The 23,855-nt window shown below is 41.4% G+C and overlaps 1 protein-coding gene across 4 annotated transcripts in view; it reads left to right on the plus strand.

The window, feature by feature from the left end:
* COL24A1 (collagen type XXIV alpha 1 chain) overlaps positions 1 to 23,855 on the plus strand; it is an 808,926-nt gene that overhangs the window by 312,803 nt on the left and 472,268 nt on the right. The window lies entirely within an intron of this gene.

Genomic DNA, 23,855 nt, shown 5'->3' on the forward strand with positions numbered 1-23,855 from the left:
AGGAAGTGATTGAAAGTAGTTTAGTGGCTGCAGAGGTCAAATGTGGGTTAATAGGAATATTGAAGTCCCCGAGAATTAGGGATGGAATGTTAGAAGAGAGGAAATAGGGTAGCCAGGCAGCAAAGTGGTCAAGGAAGAGAAGAGGGGAACCAGGGTGTTACAAAACTGTTACAAAAACCTTATTGCACTGTGTACTTTTCAATGCTATTTTCGCCTTTCTGCCTTATGTGCAGTCGTTGGTATGGTTCAGCACGAATCCTTTGTGTAAGCGTATAGGTGGCCGCCATTTCGGGACTTTGCACGTGTTCGCGGCCATCTTACGTGCGAACAGCGGTGTTTGCCAGCAATCGTCTGGAACTAAAAACGGAGACGCACCCAGGCGAACACCGCTGAGACCTCCAGGATAGCATAACTTCGTGCTGGACCTACCGAATAGCCCACCGTTCGGTAGGACGATTACTCTCCGCAAGGGGAGTACAGCGACCTCCAGGATAACTATGGATGACCATGGGTTCGTGGAGTTTTCCCGTACGAACGGAGACCGACCGCAAGGCCTAAACGTGTGGAACTATTTTCGGCCAGAAAGTCTGTGCGGTCGGTCAAAACTTTGAAAACCCCTAACTCCTGAACCGTTCATCCGAACAGGTTGGTTTTCGGATATGTTGCTCCCCTGAACAAGACCTGTACAGCGGTGTAGGATTTAAAGGGGTACCCCCTGGTTTCGGGGTACATCCAGAACTTGGTTGAAAATATGTACTGTATAATTGGGTTAACTGTTTATCTGAGGGGAGGAGATGTGTGGGAGGTAACCAATATGTGATTGGTGATTTTATGCCTCCCCCTGGGAGTATCCTGTTTACATGTAACCACAATAAAAAGCAGGCTGGTCAGCCCAGTCCTCAGTTCTTACTTGACCCTCAAATCGCTGCTTTGACTCGTTTTGTGGGTAGAAAAGGTATCCTAGCTATGCTCTAGCTAGTGGGATGTTTCCACACTTACAGGACTCGCATGGAATACTATGGAACTCGGCTCTCCCCTCTTCAGCAACTAGGAATCCAGACAACTAAACGGTCCAGCTCTCAGCTAGCCTAAGGGTAACCGTAACATTTGGTGGCAGCGGTGGGACGATTCTGGATATCCTAGGAGAGGCACGGAACGGATGGAGAGCACCTACGCAAAATTGAAACGTACAACCCTGAAAGATTTATTGGAAAGCAGAGGAAGGCACGCCAGCAACCGGCCAAAGAGGGAACTGATCGCAGAATTGACAGAACTGGATCAAAGCTCCACCATGGCGGAAACACCAATCACGGATGATGATGCAAAGGCAAGAATTGTTCGGGGGAGGCTTCCCTTATACGGGCCAAACCCATCTATAGAACTGATACAGCAATTGATGGTGGAGGCAGACGCGGATTTACAAAAGACCCGAGCCTACAACATTGAAATGGCCAACGCACAACGCACTGCTGAAGCCCCACAAGTAATCGTTCCTGTTGAAACTGCTGGGAAGCCTAAAATACCCTTTGCGGCATTCCGATCCTTCCTGGAGAGCGAGACAGGAATTGATGAGTACTTGGCAGACTTCGAAAGGCAATGCGCCCTGCACCAGATTCCCACCAGAGAGTGGCCCACGATCTTGTCTGGGAAGCTATCTGGGCGAGCCCTGGAAGCTTTTCGTACTTTGGGTACTGAGGAAGTGACACAGTATGAACGAGTTAAAGAGACTCTGCTAAAAAGATACGCGGTGACTCCAGACACGTATCGCCGGCAGTTTCGGGGCACGAAAAAGAAGCCTAACGATACACATATGGAATGGGCGCACCGAATGCGGAGAGCGGTAAATCACTGGATGAGCGGAAGTAAAGCTGTGACTGGTGAGGAAATTTTACAATTATTCCTCTTAGAACATTTTTACGATGGCATGGAACAAAAAGGGAAGGAGTGGCTGCGAGACAGGCGACCTTCCACTCTAGAAGAAGCGGCCAAATTAGCTGATGAACATTACGATTCACGTCTTCACGAGTCCACAAGCTACCGGGCTCCAGCACGGGTCGAGCCCAGAGAGGTTTACCGTGCACCTCCTCGTACGGAGTTCCGGGCCCCAGTACCCGCCGGGCCCCCCAGACACTCAGGGTCATCCAATAATAATTTTGATCGCCCTAGGCCCACTTGCCACCGATGCAAGCAACCAGGACATTTCATGGCCAACTGCCCGCTTGGCACACACCAGACGCCCAGGAATTACAATTACCCCTCTGGGCCCTACCGTCCTGCCCGAGCCCTCTGTGTTAACCAGGAGACCCCTATGGAGGAATATTTGGGGCCGCTTCACGAGGCAGACCCGGTATATGCGGCTTCGGATAACCGACAGCACCATCGGCAGAAGGTATGGCTCGAAGGGCGATCTACCGAGGGGTTGAGAGACACAGGGGCTACCATAACACTGGTACAAAGTCATTTGGTGCCAGAACACAAGAGGTCAGGGCAGACCGTGGCCGTTAGAGTGGCGGGAGGGGATGTGTACAAAGTCCCGACCGCTAAAGTACATCTTGATTGGGGAGCGGGGAAAGGAGCTGTAAACGTGGGTATAATGGACCATTTACCTGCTGAAGTACTACTGGGCAATGATTTGGGCCCCATGACTTCAGCCTATGCACCAGTATATAACAACGAAGCGAACCCAGTGACTACACGGGCACAAGCCCGGACGGACCGAGAACCCTCACCAGTGCGGGAGACCCAGGTAAGACCAACCCCGACTTCTCTTGACCTGTTAGACCCCATACCCTGGGACACCCCAGTTACCTTTGAGACCGAGTCTAGGACTGACCCGACCTTACAAAAATACCGGGAACGAGCAGAGACAGGGGGGAGCGGGGCAGATAACGAAACTTTTCTATGGGAAAAAGGGAAACTATACCGCTTGACAGAGAAAAAGGGACAACGTAGGCGACAGCTGGTAGTACCCCACAAATACCGTCAGGAAATCCTCAAAATAGGACACGACATCCCCTTGGCAGGTCACTTAGCTATAACACGTACGCTACACCGCATTACCCACACATTCTTTTGGCCAGGAGTACACGCTGACGTTAAGAATTACTGTAATACTTGCGATGTATGTCAACGAGTGGGAAGGCGAGGCGATCACCCTAAAGCGCATCTAGTCAATATGCCCATTGTAGAGGAACCCTTTAGCAGGGTTGCTATTGACCTAGTAGGACCACTGGCCACCCCTAGTCCCTCCGGTAAGCGCTACATCCTTACCGTAGTAGACTACGCTACCCGGTACCCCGAGGCAGTCGCCCTGTCCAACATCCAAGCGGATACGGTAGCGAATGCCCTGGTACAAGTATTCTCCCGGGTAGGATTTCCAAAAGAAATTCTATCCGACCGGGGCACCCAATTCACAGCAGAATTGACCCAACAACTCTGGCAGGTGTGCAAAATTAAATCCCTCCTGAGTTCACCCTATCATCCCCAAACGAACGGACTTTGTGAAAGGTTTAACGGAACCCTCAAGCAAATGCTCAAAACGTTCACACAGGAGTACCGAGATTGGGAACGCTTTCTGCCGCATCTCCTATTTGCGTATCGGGAGGTGCCCCAGGAAACGACAGGGTTCTCTCCCTTTGAGTTGCTCTACGGACGAAAGGTACGGGGCCCCCTAAACCTGATCCGAGAACACTGGGAAGGAGAGACGGAAACGGACGGTGTCCCTATTGTACCATACGTATTGGAACTCAGGGACCGCATGGAGCAGCTAGCCAAATCAGTGCAGGCTAACCTCCAGTCGGCCCAGAAAAGACAGAAAGTATGGTACGATAGGGGGGCCCGAAGGAGAATCTTTACCGTAGGACAAAAGGTGTTAGTACTTAAGCCGGTAAAGACCGACAAGTTACAAGCATCGTGGCAGGGCCCATACCAGATCGTAGAAAAAAGGGGCGACACCACTTATGTTATAGCCAGTTGTCACGACAACAACCTCAGGAAGACATTCCATGTAAACATGCTCAAGGAATACTTGGAGCGCCCCGAGAACGTGACCGCCGTATGTTGCCCTCCCCAGGAAGACCCCGACAGTCTACCCATTCCCGACTTGCTGGAAAAGAGTCCACCCACAGGGGTAGTGACCCAGGTTCAGATAGGAGACCGACTTAGCCCCACTGAAAGGGAGCAGCTCAATACACTCCTCCAGTCCAAGCACCTCACGTTCTCCCAGAAACCAGGGTACACCACCTTAACTACCCACCAGGTCGATACCCCCGGACAAACACCCTTACGCCAACCCCCGTATCGCATCCCCGAGGCCGTTAGAGCCGGAATGAAGAAGGAGATAGATGAGATGCTCCAACTCAGGGTGATTGAGCCCTCCGATAGTCCCTGGGCCTCCCCGGTTGTCCTGGTACCCAAGAAAGATGGGACAACCCGGTTCTGTGTAGACTATAGGAGACTCAATGAAAAAACAGTAACAGACGCCTACCCTATGCCCAGGGTAGACGAGCTACTTGATCGCATAGCCAGGGGAAATTACCTGACCACTATCGACCTCTGTAAGGGTTACTGGCAGATTCCCCTGGCCCCGGAGGCCATCCCCAAGTCGGCCTTCGTCACCCCCTTCGGCCTATACCAGTTTAAGGTAATGCCGTTTGGGATGAAGAACGCCCCCGCTACATTCCAGCGCTTGGTAGATAGACTCCTGGATGGCTTCCAGGGTTTTGCCTGTGCATACCTGGACGACATAGCGATTCACAGTGAGTCCTGGGAGGACCACTTAGCTCACGTAGGAATGGTTCTGGATCAGATCCGGGCGGCTGGCCTGACTCTGAAACCAGAAAAATGTCACTTTGGGATGGCCGAGGTACAGTACCTGGGTCATCGGGTGGGGTGCGGAAAACAGCGACCAGAGCCGGCCAAGATAGAAGCTGTTGCCAACTGGCCCACCCCCATCACAAAAACCCAGGTTTTAGCCTTTCTGGGCACAGCAGGGTACTATAGACGATTTGTACCCGACTACAGCACACTTGCCAAACCTTTGACTGACTTGACCAAGAAAAACTTACCTCGACAGGTCCTGTGGTCTCCCCACTGTGAAACGGCTTTTCAGGCCCTCAAAAATGCTTTGGTTAATGCTCCTGTCCTGGCGGCCCCAGCCCTTAACAAACGTTTTATCGTCCATACAGACGCTTCCATGTTCGGGCTGGGAGCCGTCCTTAGCCAAGTAGGTGAAGATGGAGGGGAGCACCCAGTGGCCTACATCAGCCGGAAGCTCCTGCCCCGCGAAGTCAGCTATGCAGCGATTGAAAAGGAGTGTTTGGCCTTGGTATGGGCATTAAAGAAATTGACTCCCTATTTATATGGACAAGAGTTCACTCTGGTCACCGACCATAACCCGTTGGTGTGGCTAAACCGGGTCTCTGGAGATAACGGCAGGTTATTACGTTGGAGCTTATCATTACAACCCTTCAATTTCACCATTTCCTACCGACCTGGGAAACAGAATGGCAATGCGGACGGGTTGTCCAGACAAACGGACCTCAGCCCAGCATAACCAGCGGTCTGGACAGCCTTAGTCTGCCCCGAAAAGGGGTCAGACGGTGTCTGCCAGAGTGTTCCACAAAAAGGGAGCACTGTTACAAAACTGTTACAAAAACCTTATTGCACTGTGTACTTTTCAATGCTATTTTCGCCTTTCTGCCTTATGTGCAGTCGTTGGTATGGTTCAGCACGAATCCTTTGTGTAAGCGTATAGGTGGCCGCCATTTCGGGACTTTGCACGTGTTCGCGGCCATCTTACGTGCGAACAGCGGTGTTTGCCAGCAATCGTCTGGAACTAAAAACGGAGACGCATCCAGGCGAACACCACTGAGACCTCCAGGATAGCATAACTTCGTGCTGGACCTACCGAATAGCCCACCGTTCGGTAGGACGATTACTCTCCGCAAGGGGAGTACAGCGACCTCCAGGATAACTATGGATGACCATGGGTTCGTGGAGTTTTCCCGTACGAACGGAGACCGACCGCAAGGCCTAAACGTGTGGAACTATTTTCGGCCAGAAAGTCTGTGCGGTCGGTCAAAACTTTGAAAACCCCTAACTCCTGAACCGTTCATCCGAACAGGTTGGTTTTCGGATATGTTGCTCCCCTGAACAAGACCTGTACAGCGGTGTAGGATTTAAAGGGGTACCCCCTGGTTTCGGGGTACATCCAGAACTTGGTTGAAAATATGTACTGTATAATTGGGTTAACTGTTTATCTGAGGGGAGGAGATGTGTGGGAGGTAACCAATATGTGATTGGTGATTTTATGCCTCCCCCTGGGAGTATCCTGTTTACATGTAACCACAATAAAAAGCAGGCTGGTCAGCCCAGTCCTCAGTTCTTACTTGACCCTCAAATCGCTGCTTTGACTCGTTTTGTGGGTAGAAAAGGTATCCTAGCTATGCTCTAGCTAGTGGGATGTTTCCACACTTACAGGACTCGCATGGAATACTATGGAACTCGGCTCTCCCCTCTTCAGCAACTAGGAATCCAGACAACTAAACGGTCCAGCTCTCAGCTAGCCTAAGGGTAACCGTAACACAGGGGGACAGTAAATAACAGCAATGTTAGCAGAGAAGGGTTTGAAAAGATGAATTGAATGTATTTCAAATGACGGGAAAGAGAGGGAAGAGGTTTAAAGGAGCAGTGGGGGGAGAGGAGAAACCCAACACCACCACCTTTACATTCAGAGTTTCTTGGGTTGTGGGTAAGTTGGAGACCACCGAAGGACAAAGAGGCAGGGGTGGCAGTGTCAGAGGGGGAGAGCCAGGTTTCTGTTAAGGCTAGTAAAGCTATTGAACGAGAGATGAAGAAGTCATGGACAGCAGTGGATTTAGTTAAATTGCAAACAGAGCGTGCGTTCTAGAGGACAGTATTGAAGGAGGATTTAGAGGAACATGAGATGTGTATGAGATTAGTGTGGATCCTTGGGTTAGTATGTGGTGAGTTTGTTGAGAGGGGACCGGGGTTTGGAGAGACATCACCAGCTGCTAGGAGCAGAAGGATAGAAAGGAAGTGAAGGTGGGAGTAGGATTTGAAAGTTTTGTAGGAGGGTATGTATGAAGAGGATTTGGGAGGAGTTGGTGGAGATAGGCTGGAAAGGTATGTGTAAAGTGCATGGGATGAATAGAGAGGGGAGGGGAGTAAGGTGGAAGTAATGATGATGGTGTTGCCAGGGACAGGTGAGTGAAAGGATATGGATATTTTAGTGATCAGAGAAGTTAGTGTTAAAGTGAAAACTAGAAGGGAGAACATTAGAGAAAATGTGTATTATATAGATATGTAGATCATATATACAAACACACACAGATATCAATGAGTGTTTAAACCATTGTAAGGATGCAGGATTTCAGGTGAGGAGAGGTTTAGTGACTTGATTGGAGTGTTAAGGAAACCAGCTGATGTGCACTATCTATAAGTAAGTTGCTGACCATGGGGTGGGGTGGGCAATCTTCCAGGGATGATACCTCTGCTCTGAAGATTCAGCAGGACTTGGTTGCTTGGGAGTGCTGGGTGTTAATGCTGTTTTAAGGGGCCCAGTCTGAAAGATCATCTTGTTCCTTGAATTATCGTAGGTAAGTACTTATATAGAATAGAAAAGACCAAACATGGATAGGCAAAAACCTATATTAATAAACACCCAAATGAAGAAATCCGATGTCTATATGCCAGTAGATAACTAATAATAAAAGTAAGTCTCCTCCCTCCTTAAACTTGATCTTGTTCTATTTTTTTTTTTTTTGAAAATGTATCACAATAGACAATAAAAGAGTTACATTTAAAAATATAAACAAAAGACAATACAACAATAAATACATTCCGACAGTTCTAGCACTCTAAGATACCAAATGTGTAATTTATTACCCTTAAAGGAACACTATAGTCACCTAAATTACTTTAGCTAAATAAAGCAGTTTTAGTGTATAGATCATTCCCCTGCAATTTCACTGCTCAATTCACTGCCATTTAGGAGTTAAATCACTTTGTTTCTGTTTATGCAGCCCTAGCCACACCTCCCCTGGCTATGATTGACAGAGCCTGCATGAAAAAAAAACTGGTTTCACTTTCAAACAGATGTAATTTACCTTAAATAATTGTATCTCAATCTCTAAATTGAACTTTAATCACATACAGGAGGCTCTTGCAGGGTCTAGCAAGCTATTAACATAGCAGGGGATAAGAAAATCTTAAATAAACAGAACTTGCAATAAAGAAAGCCTAAATAGGGCTCTCTTTACAGGAAGTGTTTATGGAAGGCTGTGCAAGTCACATGCAGGGAGGTGTGACTAGGGTTCATAAACAAAGGGATTTAACTCCTAAATGGCAGAGGATTGAGCAGTGAGGCTGCTGGGGCATGTTCTATACACCAAAACTGCTTCATTAAGCTAAAGTTGTTCAGGTGACTATAGTGTCCCTTTAATTATCACCTTATTTATAAATTAGACGACATACCAAATTTAGTATCTTCACTTCGACTTGAGAGGACCTTAAATAGTTATTCACTGTCAATGACAAACCATGTAAACATAAAAACATACAAACATAAAGTCATACTTGTCACGGGTGGCGGTACGGAAACCGGGACCCCTGTGCCTGATGTGGAAATGAGCAGTCTTCAGCGTGGAAGTGGATTATCAGGGCCTGGTGCAGGGTAACCGCACGCCCCCCTGTGTTGAGCACCAGCGTTTGTGCGGCCACATACCAGGTCCCTGATACAGCTACTGCTGATCCCAGGAACTTAAAGCTAGGAAATAAGCAGACCTGAATAGGGAGGTTCTGCACTGGACATGTATCCAGTCCTACTCTGCCTAATGTTCGCTAAAAGAACCATACTAAACCACAATAGCACTTACCTGCAAGAAAGGGCAGAGACTTAAAACACTGCTGCAGGTCCAGACTGAAACAAAAGGAAAATGGAAAACAAACAGGTGTGGCAACATAAAACAAACATTTAAAGGAAACCTGGACACTGGGAATTCCAGGGACGGATTACAGGAATGAACCCAGAAAAAAACAGCATAAAGAAAACCAGACATAGAATAGAAAACCAGAAAAACCAAGAAAAACTAAACAAGAAATGTAAAAAGAGTACTGGATACCAGAAGCCATAGCCAGACATCTCCGCAGAACATGGCATGATGTGACAATACTGTGCGGAGATCTATAAATCCTGATAGATAGTGCCTTACTATAGGGCTTGATATTTTCCTCTTTTCTTTTCCCTTTTCTCTTACTTTCTCTCTTTTCTTCTCCCTTTTTTTTTAAAATAAAATATACGCTATAAATAGCCAAAAGACGGCTTTATATAGAGATGCAAAATATAGAAACATTACAACCTTATGAACATATCAACAGTTTTAGCTCTCTAAGATATTAAGTTATAAAGACATTTTTCTAATCTGTCTCTATATTCATTAGTTATTTGTCATACTAAGTTTGTCATCTTTGATTCTTCTCAAAAAAAATGTAAGATATTATTCACTACTTATATTTAACAGTAAAGTCCAATATACATACTGTGCTAAGATCGAATGATAGATACTATTATTTTCCTTACGTAGGGCTTATTTTTTTTTACCCATTCCTCCCATTGTTCTATTCTAGAATTAGTATAATTATCTTGTTTCAGGATTCCAATCTCCATTTTGCAATGGTTCAGGACCTGATATTTTATCATATCCCAAGAGGGGGAATCAGATCATTTCAAGTATCTCGCTAATGTTGCTTTAGTCTCCGTTAAGATGTGAATCACTATATCGTTTTTGCTTCTTGAAATTCTAGGCCATCCAGATGTTGTTCAAAAGACCTACAAGTAAAGTCAAGAGCTACTTTTATCACCTCATGTGGACATAGTCTGCTCTAGATGAGCCACATTTCCAACACTTATATTGAGAGGATGGGTACATTTTTGCCAATTTAGTGGGGATATACTGCCATCTATTAATGACTTTCAGTTGAATGTAAACAATGAATAGCCTTAGTTACGGCATTATTTGCATTTATCCACTCATTTCTTGTAATAATAACCTGTAGGTCTTTTTCCCATGAAACAAGGGCTGGAAATATTGGGCTTGGTTTATATAATTTATATAATTTAACACAATGTGATACTACATTTTTATTACTTTTAGAATTAATTAGAATCATGAATAGATGTAATCCTTCAGATGATTCTATGACCCTATGTTTGTGTAAAAAAGTGTTTTATCCTTAAATATGTAAAATTCTCTCTATAGGAAGGAGAAAATAACTTCCTAATGTCCTCAAAAGACATAATTTGATTATGTTGCATTATTTGATCTATATCATTAATACCATTAGACGTCCAGGTTTTTATTTTTAAATCTTCTAAATTGACTGTCAAAATGTTGAAAGGTATATCCGTAATAATTTTATTCAGTATCTTAAGTCTCTTTTTCCAATTCTTCCACTGCAATAATAAATGATCCATAATTAGGCCTATGTTTATGTTATGTCTCTTTTGTAGGCTCCTAAATATAGCTAATAAGTCTGGAGAGTCTTTAAGCTTCTATTTTTGCCCAGGCTTCCTCTGCAGAGCTCTCCTTTAACGATATAATTAAATGAGCCAACGCGCATGTCTCATATGTCTCTAGAATGTCTGGGACACCCAACCCACCCTTTTTTGAATTCATATTTCATATTTTTTTATTCACCCTCGTTTCTTTTTCAGCCATATAAACTTCTCAAAAGCTGTCTGTTATCTTGTTCTAAAACCTTTTGTATCCAGATATTAACCGAATCCACATTATCAAATGATACGGTTTTTGCTTTGTGTATTATTATGAGTCTTATTGGGAATCCCCAATAATGTTTGACATTATGCTTTCTTAAAGTCTCGGTTGCTGCTGCAAATAGACGTCTCTTCCTTCTTGTTTCGTATGATAGATCTGTGAAAACCTTAATATTTGTGTATTCATCCTTCTTGCTTCCCTGTTTTGACGCTTTCCTAACTTCTTCTTTAACCTCCCTGGCGGTATTCCCGAGCGTGACTCGGGGTTAATTTTCGCTGCCAGAAGCGGTAACCCCGAGTCACGCTCGGGGTAGATAACAGAGCCCCCGGAGGTAAGATGTACTTACCTCTGCCGCGATCCGCTTCGGGAGGACTGCCTCACAGCCCAGGCAGCCCTCCCACGGCAAATCAGGCCCCTGGGGGCCATGTGATCGCTCTCAAAGAGCGATCACATGGCCCTCTATAGCTGGCTGTGGATCTGCCAGCAGGGGGACTGTTTGAAATATCAGACAGTCCCCCTGCTGGTGGGAAGTATAAAAAAATAAATAAAAGACAAGTGTAAAAATAAATTAAATATATTATACATATTATATATATGTAACGTCATACAAAGTGTATTTTAATATTAATATAAGTATATATATTAATATTAAAATACACTTAGAATGACGTTACATATATATAATATGTATATATATTATATATATAATAGATGTACATATATATATATTATATATAAATACGTATAATTAAAATAATAAATAAAATAATAAAATAAATAAATAAAATATTGAAACAAAATTTAATATAAATTATATATGCATATGTAATTTCATTCTAACTGTATTTTGTTATTAATATATATATATATATCGGTAACAAAATACACTTAGAATGACATTCTATATATATCTATAAAATACAAATAACCGCAAATATATATATATATATAGATAAATACATATAATTACATAAAAGATTACATTAGTATACACGTAGAATTTAAATACCTATAAATACATATATATTAAAATTCTACATGTATATTTAAATAATCTTTTAACGTAATTATGTGATTTGATTAATTAAAATGTGATTGACATGCCTGACAACACAGGGAGAAAGTGCAGAGAATTTAATTCGCAAGCACTATATTTGACCCTGTAACTCTCCAAGACAGCATAAAACCTGTACATAGGGGGTACTGTTTTACTCGGGAGACTTCGCTGAACTCAAATATTAGTGTTTCAAACTGGTAAATTGTATTACAACGATGATATTTTAAGTAAAAGTGACATTTTTTGCATTTTTTACAAGCGAACTGCACTTTTATGGTCTATATTATTGTTGTAATATGTTTTACTGTTTTAAAACACTAATATTTGTGTTTAGTGAAGTCTCCCGAGAATAACAGTACCCCCCATGTACAGGTTTTATGGTGTTTTGGAAAGTTAGAGAGTCACATATAAGGCTTGCATTTCATTTTTTTCACATTGAAATTTGCCAGATTGGTTATGTTGCCTTTGAGAGCGTATGGTAGCCCAGGAATGAGAATTACCCCCATGATGGCATACCATTTGCAAAAGTAGACAACCCGAGGTATTGCAAGTGGGGTATGTCCAGTCTTTCTTAGTAGCCACTTAGTCACAAACACTGGCCAAATATTCTTTTTTTGCTTTTTTCACACAAAAACAAATATGAACGCTAACTTTGGCCAGTGTTTGTGACTAAGTGGCTACTAAAAAAGACTAAACATACCCCACTTTCAATACCTTGGCTTGTCTACTTTTTCAAATGGTATGTCATTATGGGGGTAATTCTCATTCCTGGGCTACCACACCGTCTCAAAGGTAACATTACTAATCTGGCAAATTTCAATTTGAAAATGGAATGTTCTATATTTGACCCTGTAACTTTCCATAACACCATAAAACCTGTTAATGGGGAGTACTGTTGTACTCGTGAGACATCGCTGATTACAAATATGTGCATTTTTTTGCAGTAAAACCTAACAGTATTATGACATTCACAGTTAAAATGTCAGACGGAAATGCTAATTTAAAAAAAAATCTTATTTTCTCACATTTTTTTTACTTTTATTCATAATAAATGATGTTCCATATATGAATAGTTAATGATAGATTAAAGCCCTGTTTCTCCTGAACAAAATGATATATAATAAGTGTGGGTGCATATAATTTGAAAGAGGGGAACTACGGGTGAACAGACATATAGCGCAAATTCCAGTTTTTGTTTACGTTTTGTTTTGATCAGAACGTGCACTATTGACTCAGTCCTGAAGGGGTTAACTTCTCCTTGCGATCCAGCGATGTCCCCGCGCTGTGATTGCCGGTGAGAGCCCCGGCGGATGCCTCCATCTGACTTCCTGGTTCCGTCTCTGTGAGCCGCAGAGGCTCATGGGGGCGGAACTGGGCGGGTAATTCAAATGCAAAAAAATGGTACCGCTTTTGGTACAAAATTCCTGACATAATCATACCGCCAGGGAGGTTAAGTAAAAAGGAGTTACACCATATCATTACATCGCGTGGAACTTCTTGGGATAAGTTTCTCGGTTTTGGAATCCTATGGCACCTTTCTAAGAATTTGTAATTCTCATCCATACGGATACCCATATCTAGAAAGTAGGCTTTTAAAAAGTCCTGCAGTTTGTCTTGAGTTATGCTTTCTGGTACATTTCTTATCCTTTTTATCCTCTTGCTTTATAGCTAGGAGTTGTTGATCCAGACATCTTTTTAAATATTCTGTGGTTATATATGAGGATTCATGTTCTTTTATAGGTTCCGTCTGGACTGCTTTACTCTCCTCATTAATCATGCCAGCATCCTTTATTGGCATTTCTGTTAGAGATTTATCAGTGAAGAAATTTTATAACCTCTTTTCTACTTTATGATCCCTTTTTTCTCCCTTGTCTTTACTTTCCTTTTCCGTTTCTCTATTAGAGACCGGTTTTTGTTCTTGGTTCCTTCTGGTAGCCATTTGTCCCTTTTTTTCCTTCCTTTTATCTTTTTGTCTTCTTTTTTTTCTATATCCTTTCTCTCTTCCTTTTTTCTTTTTTTTTTCTTCCCTCCTTTTTTATATTTTTTTTCTACCTTTTTCCTTTTATTATTTTTTCTTTCTTTTTATTTTTTTTATTTATTTATTTATTTTTTACTTTTACTATCTTTTTTTTTTTTTTTTTTTTTTACTCCCTTTTATTTCGTTTCAAAGAAGGGGAGGGAAAGGTGCAGATGAGAGGTGAGAATGTATATAATACATTGATTAATTTTGTATATAATGTATACAAATGTATATAATACATCTGATTAATTTTGAAATATATTTCCCCCTGCTTAAATCCTTTGCTTAGTACACCTGTTGCCCAGAATGTTTCTTTAAAAAAAAAAAAAAAAAAAGGAGTCAGTTCTTTAGATATATTTGATATTGAGTGTGTCAAATATAGTGTTAATTACCGGTAATTCCAGTGTTTAGCGTTGTTCTATTTCATAAGTTACGTTTTTACACTAGGGGTTCAAAAAGTTTAACCGTAAGCAGTAACTTATTAGTTATTTTTTCCCCCTTTCTCCCTTCCACCCTTTTCCAGTGGGAGTTGTTTTTTAATTGAATACACTGAATGAACTGCTTCAGTAATCTTGCTTCAAGTGTCCCGATGTCGGCTTTACAAGTTTAGCCTTGTCAGGTTCTGGCATCAATACAGAGATATAGAGTATCACATTAACTTAGATCGACTTTTGTTATTAGGGATCAGTCTGGTAGCATACCTTCAAGGTATATTATAATCAATTGTGCGTTTATAAAACAGCAGGATATCTATTCACCGCAGCTCCTTTGGCTTCCAATATCATTTCTATGCAGATGACACGCAAATCTACCTGTCCTCTCCTGATCTCTCCTCGTCCCTCTTGACTAGTGTCTCTGACTGCCTCTCTGCTTTTTCTAACTGGATGGCTGCCCACTTCCCTTAAACTAAACTTGACCAAAACTGAAATTCTGGTCTTTCCTCCCTCAAGTGTTGTTACTCCTGTGTCTGTCTCCCTCCAAGTCAATGGTGCTACCATCAGCTCCACCACGCAGGCTCGCTGCCTAGGTATTCTCTTTCACTCCGACCTCTCCTTCAAGCCTCATGTTCACTCTATCGCCAAATCCTGTCATTTCCATCTCAAAAACATTGTGCGCATCCGCCCCTACTTAACGCCAGATGCGACTAAGGTGTTGGTCCATTCCACTGTACTTTCTCGCCTTGACTACTGTAATCCGCTTCTCAGTGGTCTTACGTGCTCCCAACTTGCGAGGTTACAGTCCATAATGAATGCGGCGGCGAGGCTCATCTTCCTGTCCGCCCACACCTCCCATGCCTCACCCTTCTGTCAGTCCCTACATTGGCTTCTTATAAAATATAGAGCTCAATTTAAAATTCTGGTTCTTCCTTTCAAATGTCTACATAATGCTGCTCCCACCTATCTATCCTCCCTTATACACAAGTATGTCCCGTCTAGGCCCTTACGATCTGCCGAAGACTTACGTCTATCTTCTGTCCGTACTCCCACCTCTGATGCTCGCCTTCAAGACTTCTCGAGGGCTGCACCGTTCCTGTGGAACTTGCTTCCCTCCTCCATTAGATGCTCACCCAGTCTCCACTCCTTCAAAAAATCATTAAAAACCCACTTCTTCATAAAAGCGTATCAATTAAACTCTTAATAGCTCCCAACTGATTCATCTTCTGCAACTGTCACAAGTCTTATACTATCCTTACCTTTTGTGTCATTTTACCCCACTCCCTCTAGCATGTAAGCTCATTGAGCAGGGCCCTCAACCCCTCTGTCCCTGTGTGTTCAACTTGTCTGGTTACAACTACATGTCTGTTTGTCCACCGATTGTAAAGCGCTGCGGAATTTGACGGAGCTCTATAAATAATATAAATAATAATAATAACAACAAAAGACAAATGCTGAATATAGCTACCATCCAGCAGATGGACATGGGACATTTACATGAAAAGAAATAGAAAAAAAGAAAACATCATAGTGCAATCTTTAAAAAAGAAATGGTAAAACATATAGGATAAAAACACTCACAAACAATGTTGAACAATTGAAAACCTTCAATATGTGCTTAAAAGCTGGTGCCTCAAATAGGCTGAATCCCCCGGTTAGGCAATCTGTGTAGAGGTCTGTGCAAAACTGCAGAAAGAGATGGACCAAGGTATTCACCACCAGATGCTTCAACTGGGTAGAAAGCTGCTCAACGCGTTTCGTCTATTCCAATGTTCAGACTTCTTCAGGAGCTTGTGTGAGTCTTCTTGGTTCGGCATTTAAATATGCCGGGTGGTGTCCCTTTTATGTGTCTGTGCATGCGCAACCGAACGCAGACGTGATGACATACCATCCGTCAGCGTCCGTCACACATGTGCGTTCCACCATGGAACGCAGGCAAACTTTATTGTTCTAAGCACCAGGGACAGCATCGAACTTACATTAAAAAAAAGCTGATATGTGCCCCAATGCTATAGTATATTGGGTGCACATATTAGGAATGTTCTAAAAACTAAAAGTTAGTAAATCATTGCCAAAAAGAGAGAAAGAAAATGTAATGTATGTAGAGACAGTATATATGAATCCAACATACTGTCATGACCATAAGAACAATTCAAACGGCAAAAAGACAATTAGAACAGCTACAATAATCAATAATGTATAGTATAATAATGTATAGTATAATAATGTATAGTATATCAAATATTATAAACAAAGTCTTATATAGCATGAATTGAACAGTACATATTTGTTAAAAAACATAATTCTTAAAGAGACCTGATCTTTAAAAGAGCGTAGTCTTAAAAAAAAGAAGCGTAATCGATAAAATACAAAATCTTTAAAAAGCGAAAATCTCAAAGAACAGAATTTTAAAACAGAATTCTCAAAAGGCATAACAACATGATATTTATAATGGCATGGTCTTCCAAAACACGTAATCTTCAAAAGGAGACATAATAAAAAGGACATAATAAAGAAAATTAGTTAACAGAGAGACATAATTTAAATTAAAATGGACAAAAATGGCTCAGTATAGAACATATATAGCAAAAGGGCTTTAAAAACAGGCATGAAACACAAAGGATAGTCTTACGCCAAAATATAAACCTATAAAATGACATTCTCGAGCACATTAAAAAGGGGAAAAAAAGGGAAAAGAGAAAATTAGCAACATATACTGCCAACATAATCAGCTAATCATAACGTGTGTTCATACGTACATTGATGTGTTTAAAAAATACATATCACTGTGCAATAGTGAACCTGGTATACATAGCTGCATTTTAGTGGAATTAGTCCATAAAAAACAAAATATCTAGATCTGTATTAAGGCCATCCGGAATGGAAGTTTTTAATTTGTAGATCCATAGAAACATAGAATGTGACGGCAGATAAGAACCATTTGGCCCATCTAGTCTGCCCAGTTTTCTAAATACTTTCATTAGTCCCTGGCCTTATCTTATAGTTAGGATAGCCTTATGCCTATCCCACGCATGCTTAAACTCCTTTACGGTGTTAACCTCTACCACTTCAGCTGGAAGGCTATTCCATGCATCCACTACCCTCTCTGTAAAGTAATACTTCCGAATATTATATTTAAACCTTTGTCCCTCTAATTTAAGACTATGTCCTCTTGTTGTGGTAGTTTTTCTTCTTTTAAATATAGTCTCCTCCTTTACTGTGTTGATTCCCTTTATGTATTTAAATGTTTCTATCATATCCCCCCTGTCTCGTCTTTCCTCCAAGCTATACATGTTAAGATCCTTTAACCTTTCCTGGTAAGTTTTATCCTGCAATCCATGAACCAGTTTAGTAGCCCTTCTCTGAACTCTCTCTAAGGTATCAATATCCTTCTGAAGATAGGGTCTCCAGTACTGTGTACAGTACTCCAAGTGAGGTCTCACCAGTGTTCTGTACAATGGCATGAGCACTTCCCTCTTTCTACTGCTAATACCTCTCCCTATACAACCAAGCATTCTGCTAGCATTTCCTGCTGCTCTATTACATTGTCTGCCTACCTTTAAGTCATCAGAAATAATCACCCCTAAATCCCTTTCCTCAGATGTTGAGGTTAGGACTCTATCAAATATTCTGTACTCTGCCCTTGGGTTTTTACGTCCAAGATGCATTATCTTGCACTTATCCACATTAAATGTCAGTTGCCACAACTCTGACCATTTTTCTAGTTTACCTAAATCATTTTCCATTTGGCTTGTCCCTCCTGGAACATCAACCCTGTTACATATCTTAGTATCATCCGCAAAAAGACACACCTTACCATCAAGACCTTCTGCAATATCACTAATAAAAATATTAAAGAGAATGGGTCCAAGTACAGATCCCTGAGGTACCCCACTGGTGACAAGCCCAAGCTTCGAATATACTCCATTGACTACAACCCTCTGTTGCCTGTCACTCAGCCACTGCCTTACCCATTCAACAATATTGGAATCCAAACTCAAAGATTGTAGTTTATTGATAAGCCTTCTATGTGCAACAGTGTCAAAAGCCTTACTGAAATCTAGGTAAGCAATGTCTACTGCACCACCCTGATCTATAATTTTAGTTACCCAATCAAAAAAATCAATAAGATTAGTTTGGCATGATCTCCCTGAAGTAAACCCATGTTGTCTCTGATCTTGAAATCCATGTGTTTTTAGATGTTCAACAATCCTATCCTTTAACATGGTTTCCATCACTTTCCCCACTACTGAAGTAAGGCTTACTGGCCTATAGTTGCCCGACTCCTCCCTATTACCTTTCTTGTGAATGGGCACAACATTCGCTAACTTCCAATCTTCTGGGACTACTCCTGTTATCAATGATTGGTTAAATAAATCTGTTAATGGTTTTGCTAGTACACCACTAAGCTCTTTTAATAGCTTCGGGTGTATTCCATCAGATCCCATTGACTTATTTGTCTTTACTTTTGACAGTTGAAATAGAACCTCTTCCTCTGTAAACTCACGTGTAATAAATGACTCATTTATCCTTTTTCTTAACTGAGGTCCCTTTCCTTCATTTTCATCTGTAAATACTGAACAAAGATATTCATTGAGGCAGTCAGCTAGACCTTTATCCTCATCTACATACCTTCCTTCTTTTGTTTTTAATCTAACTAATCCTTGTTTTACTTTTCTTTTCTAATTTATGTATCTAAAAAAAGTTTTGTCCCCCTTTTTTACTGACTGTGCTATTTTCTCTTCTGTGTGTGATTTGGAAGCTCTTATAACTTGCTTAGCCTCTTTCTGCCTAATCTTATAGGTCATTCTGTCTTCCTCACTCTGGGTTTTTTTATAATTACTAAATGCTAACTTTTTGTTTTTTACTATTTTGGCCACATCTGCGGAGTACCACAGTGGTTTCTTGAATTTTTTTGCTTTTACTGACAAGCCTAATGCAATTTTCTGTTGCCTTAAGTAGTGCAACTTTTAAATAATCCCATTTCTTTTGGACTCCATTTAAATTGCTCCAGTCTGATAATGACTCCTTTACACATATTCTAATTTTAGAAAAGTCTGTTTTTCTAAAGTCTAAAACTTTTGTTTTTGTGTGGTGTGACTCAGTCACTGTTCTTATATTAAACCACACTGACTGATGATCACTGGATCCTAAACGTTCACCTACAGTAATATCTGATACCAAATCTCCATTTGTTAACACTAAATCTAGTATGGCCTCTTTACGAGTTGGCTCCTCAACGACTTGTTTTAGAGACAATCCCAGTAGGGAGTTTAGAATATGTGTGCTCCTGGCACAAGTAGCTATTTTTGTTTTCCAATTCACATCAGGAAGATTAAAGTCACCCATGATGATAACTTCCCCCTTCATTGTCAATTTAGCTATTTCTTCAACTAGTAGATTATCTAACTCTTCAATTTGTCCTGGGGGCCTATAAATCACACCTACACGAGTTACTGTGTGATTACCAAATTCTAACGTAACCCAAACTGACTTTATGTTTGCCTCACTAACCTTTATTAGGCTAGATTTTATGCTATCCATCACATACAGGGCCACCCCTCCCATTTCTTGCCTTCCCTGTCTTTTCTATATAAAGAGTACCCTGGTATTGCTATGTCCCAGTCATTTTTCTCATTATACCATGTCTCAGTAACAGCGACTAAATCTACACTATCAGTTGCCATTATTGCCACAAGTTCATGGATCTTATTCCCTAAACTGCGAGCATTTGTAGACATGACTCTAAGCTTATCATTTTTTAACACACTTGCTACAGGCACCTTCTGTCCTTGTTTTGGGGGACAATTGGATTGATGTTTTATCACCCTTTTGCCCCCCCCTCCTAGTTTAAATACATCCTAGCAAAACCTCTGAACTGCTCACTGAGAACGTTTGTTCCCTTTTGAGAAAGATGCAAACCATCTTTTTTGTACAGTTTATTTCCATTCCAAACAGAGCTACCATGAGCAATAAAGCCAAATCCTTGCTCCCGACACCATTCACAAAGCCACAAGTTAAAGTCCCTAATACGCATCCGCCTGTCGTTCTGAGTGTTATGCACAGGCAGAACTTCAGAGAATGACAGTGTGGAAGCAACCTGCCGTATATCTTTGGCAAAAACACTAAAAACTTCCTTAACCTCTGAAACCTCATTGCATGCCAAGTCATTTGTCCCTAAATGGACAAGTACATCCAATTCCCCTTCCTGCTTTGCTTGCTTAACAATATTACAGATACGTCTCCTGTCTCTGTGAGCAGTAGCTCCGGGAAGACACCTCACAAGACCACCATTGTCCATCTCCACACCTCTTATGATGGAATCCCCCAACAACAACTGCTTTCTATTAGGCCTCACCATAGTCTTCAAGCCTCTCTGCACAACACCACTAGCCTCAGTGCCTCTCTGCACAACACCACTAGCCTCAGTGCCTCTCTGCACAACACCACTAGCCTCAGTGCCTCTCTGCACAACACCACTAGCCTCAGTGCCTCTCTGCACAACACCACTAGCCTCAGTGCCTCTCTGCACAACACCACTAGCCTCAGTGCCTCTCTGCACAACACCACTAGCCTCAGTGCCTCTCTGCACAACACCACTAGCCTCAGTGCCTCTCTGCACAACACCACTAGCCTCAGTGCCTCTCTGCACAACACCACTAGCCTCAGTGCCTCTCTGCACAACACCACTAGCCTCAGTGCCTCTCTGCACAACATCACTAGCCTCAGTGCCTCTCTGCACAACACCACTAGCCTCAGTGCCTCTCTGCACAACACCACTAGCCTCAGTGCCTCTCTGCACAACACCACTAGCCTCAGTACCTCTCTGCACAACACCACTAGCCTCAGTGCCTCTCTGCACAACACCACTAGCCTCAGTGCCTCTCTGCACAACACCACTAGCCTCAGTGCCTCTCTCCACAACACCACTAGCCTCAGTGCCTCTCTCCATGACACCATTACACTCTGAAAGTGCAGAAAATGAATTATGTAGAGCAACAGACTGTGCAATATGCCTTTTATCCACAACTCCAGATCCTACAGTAATCCATCTGCCATCCCTAGTATGTCTCTGTGGCAGTGGCTTTGCAGCAGTTCCAGCCTGAGTTTGTTTACCAGATAATTTACAAATCTCAGACTTCAAAAATACAATCTCCTGCCACAAGATAGAGAACTGTCTACAGATTAGACAACAACCAAACCTCCAAAAAGTGGAACGTGAAACAAATGCAAAGCAACTATTACACTGAACTAAGTCTCCCATTCCAATGAAGTGAATAATTTAAATCAAACAAACCTTAACTTTTTATTTATCCTCCTGAATACCTCAGATTACCTCCAGGTTATCTCCAGAATATCTCCAACCACACAAACTTAGAAGCAACACTCTCCAGAATATCTCCAACCACACACACTTAGAAGCAACACTCTCCAGAATATCTCCAACCACACACACACACTTAGAAGCAACACTTAGATGAAGCAACCAAGCTATATTAGCCAAGCTAATGACAACAACCCTTATATACTCCTAAAATCACCTCCCACTAGGAATGTTTAACACCTGGGTAGGCCTCTGCTTATTAGCAAACAATAGCTAATTTAAACAGCAATCAATAGCAAGTAACTACCTAATCAAATCAAATGCCTTATAATTACCAACAGGAAATCAAACCTTGTGCAATCAGTAACCTTTTACTACAGATGAATCTTACCTGTAACAGTAAAAAAAGAAAACTCTTAGCACAACTCTTAGACAGTTGAAGCTTCTGTAAAAAAACTCTCCAGAATATCTCCAACCACTCACACACTTAGAAGCAACACTTAGATGAAGCAACCAAGCTCTATTAGCCAAGCTAATGACAACAGCCCTTATATACTCCTAAAATCACCTCCCACTAGGAATGTTTAACACCTGGGTAGGCCTCTGCTTATTAGCAAACAATAGCTAATTTAAACAGCAATCAATAGCAAGTAGCTACCTAATCAAATCAAATGCCTTATAATTACCAACAGGAAATCAAACCTTGTGCAATCAGTAACCTTTTCCTACAGATGAATCTTACCTGTAACAGTAAAAAAAGAAAACTCTTAGCACAACTCTTAGACAGTTGAAGCTTCTGTAAAAAAACTCTCCAGAATATCTCCAACCACACACACACTTAGAAGCAACACTTAGATGAAGCAACCAAGCTTCCGTTTCTTTCATAGCCAGGCGTTTTTCTATATCTCCCCCTCTCCATTGGGGGCTGACCCGATCAATGCCAATACAGCTAAAATGTTCAAATTTAAAATCTTGACAGCTATTGCAGTGTCTTGGTACACTGTGCTTTGTACTTTTCCTCCTAATTCCACTAAAATGTTCCAGTAACCGTGTGTGTAGTTTCCTTATTGTGCGACCTATGTATTGTATGCCGCATTTACACTGTATCTACTTTGACAGTTTATGAAATGTTTAATTATAAAAGACTCCCCTGTAATATTGCTTTTAAAATCTAATGTTTTATATTATTGGAACTTACAAGTGCTGCATCTGCCGCACTTGTAAAACCCTTTCGGTTTTTCTCTTAAAAACTATCCTTGGAGTTATGCAACTCTTTTTTGTTCTTTAATTCTGGTAAAACACTAGGAGCTAAAATAGATTTTAAATTGTCGGTTTTTCTATAGATTATACAGGGCTTGTTGGGTAAAACACTCTTTAAAAATTCATCTTGATTTAAAATAGACCAATATTTCTTAATTATCTTCTCAATATGATCTGCTTTATTATTGTATTTTGTTATGAAGGCTGTATTAAAATCTTTATTTTAATCCCCATTCCTTTGTTTACTATTTTTTCCTCTTAGAAGATTTTTTCTATTGTACCTTTCTACTTGTTTTTGTGATTTGTGAACCAGATCAATAGGATAATGCCTATTTTTCAATCTTTGATTTTAAATCTCTACCTGATTCTCAAAGTCTTCTTTTTCCGTACAATTCCTATATATTCTCATTTGTTGTCCTTTAGGGATGTTTCTGAGCCAGTTAGGATGGTGTCAACTGGAAAACTCGATAAAACTATTACCATCTGTGGGTTTAAAAAAAGGTTTTGCTCTGTACCCGTCCATTTCTGATAAAAAACTTTAAATCTAAAAAATGTATTTCAAATTGATGTATTTCTGCCGTAAAAACGAAGTTATAAGAATTAGAATTACTGTAAAAAGTCGTCTAAAGCGGTTCTTGGACCTTTCCATATAATTAAAACGTCATCTATATAACGTCTCCATAGCACCAGGTTTGCGCCGAAGGGATTATTGTTCCAAATCTTTTTAGTTTCCCAATTGGCAACAAAAATTTTTGCATAACTCGGCGCAAACCTGGTGCCCATGGTTGTACCACAGGTTTGAAGATAATACTTGTCATTAAACCAGAAAAAATTGTGGTAGAGAACAAATTCAATGGCGTCCAATATAAAATCTGCCTGTAAGCATACACATACACAACTTGCATGCACAACTCTTTCAAGGATCTTGGATGCAAAAGGCAATAGCGAGATAGGACGGTAGTTG

Source organism: Pelobates fuscus, chromosome 7 (assembly GCF_036172605.1).
Source record: "Pelobates fuscus isolate aPelFus1 chromosome 7, aPelFus1.pri, whole genome shotgun sequence".
Classification (NCBI taxonomy): domain Eukaryota; kingdom Metazoa; phylum Chordata; class Amphibia; order Anura; family Pelobatidae; genus Pelobates; species Pelobates fuscus.